Source organism: Tamandua tetradactyla, chromosome 19 (assembly GCF_023851605.1).
Source record: "Tamandua tetradactyla isolate mTamTet1 chromosome 19, mTamTet1.pri, whole genome shotgun sequence".
Taxonomy (NCBI): Eukaryota; Metazoa; Chordata; class Mammalia; order Pilosa; family Myrmecophagidae; genus Tamandua; species Tamandua tetradactyla.
Genome location: NC_135345.1, coordinates 22,566,437 through 22,567,891, shown reverse-complemented (window position 1 = coordinate 22,567,891; position 1,455 = coordinate 22,566,437). Strand labels below are relative to the sequence as shown.

The following is a 1,455-nucleotide window of genomic DNA, read 5'->3' as shown; positions in this document are numbered from 1 at the left end:
CTTAAGTTGCTAATGAGTCCAAGAGAAGGCTTAACATTTTAAGGATGAAAGTTTTGTTTAAAAACATGTTAAAGAATACATTAAAGCAAACAAACAAAAGGATGAAGGAAAAATATATTGTGTCGTATAGGTTAAATCCTGTTATAAAGGAACATAATTTCTATGTTCCACACTCTAATTCAATAACATTTGAACAATAATAACCCCATTACAAAAAAGAACTGCAGTGCTCACTTCAGCAGCACATATGCTAAAATTGGAACGATACAGAGAAGATTAGCATGGCCTCTGCACAAGGATGACACACAAATTCGTGAAGCATTCCACATTGTTTTAAAAAAAGAACTACAACACTTCTTCGGAGTTGGCTGTTAAAGAGATCCTTCATATACAGTAAATATGAAAAACCCTAGGGCATGATAAAATACATATTAGTGTTTCTGAAACAGACACTTTCTCACTATCCCACAGAAGCTACCTAAAAAGACATACTCTTCCACTACACAAGAATGTGTTAGTCATTGTCAACCATTTCATAAACATAAAGAGAACTGTCACGGTTGGAAAGCAAAGATAAAAAAGAAGGGTGCATGTGTGGTTCAGTGGTAGAATGTGCGCCTTCCTTGAGGGAGACCAGGATTTGATTCCCAGACCATGCACCCAAAAAAAAAAAAAAAAAAAAATTAATGAAAACTTTAAAAAAAAAAAAAAGAAACTGAATCTTTCGAGAACAAGTAGATTCCCTTTATGGTTTAGGCCTATTTAAGTTGAGTTTCCTATTACTTGTACCAAGAGTTCATATACTGTGCACACATGCAATTTTTTGTGTGTTTGCATTAGTGTGTGTGTGCATGTTGGATGTGTTTATGTCTATTTATGCATGTGGTTATATCATTATGGATATGTGTATAGACATGTGAAACTAGATGTGTGTATATACGCACTTATGTAGATGTATGTTCCTAAGTGTGCCTATGTATTATAAATCCCCTCCATGTAAAGTAATTTCAAGACAATTACTGGATATTGTTTCTAGCTGTCTTGAAAACTGACCCTTATTCCTAGCCCAGAAATGAAGATAAATATCAGATACTTAGTGGCAGGCTCAAGTGGTGCTCAATTACATAATTTACATTTTTTATTACAGGTTACACATGCCATAAATTTAGCATTAAAGCAAAATAAAACAACAGCAGTGCATCACTCACTCAAGATTTCAAAAAGCCATACTGCTATGTAATTAAGGATTTACTACTGAGTAATTCTCAAAACAAACAAAAAATGTTCTGCCATCAAGGTGTTGACAGGCTGATACTAACAATGGCATACAAGTAATCACAAAAACCACTCAATACCACTCAACGCTCAACTGCTGAGTTTAAAAACACTAAGAATAAAAAGCAGTCAAGACAGGCAGAGTCCTTAGAATTCCTTTTCTGAGCCTTAAAGCAAATG

At 34.2% G+C, this 1,455-nt stretch overlaps 1 non-coding gene across 1 annotated transcript; it reads left to right on the top strand.

Annotated features, from left to right (window-relative positions):
• The first annotated feature begins 226 nt into the window (after positions 1-226).
• Positions 227-333, top strand: LOC143663791 (U6 spliceosomal RNA). Its single transcript, XR_013166173.1, has one exon. It is a non-coding gene; the product is annotated as a U6 spliceosomal RNA (small nuclear RNA).
• The last annotated feature ends 1,122 nt before the right edge of the window (positions 334-1,455 follow it).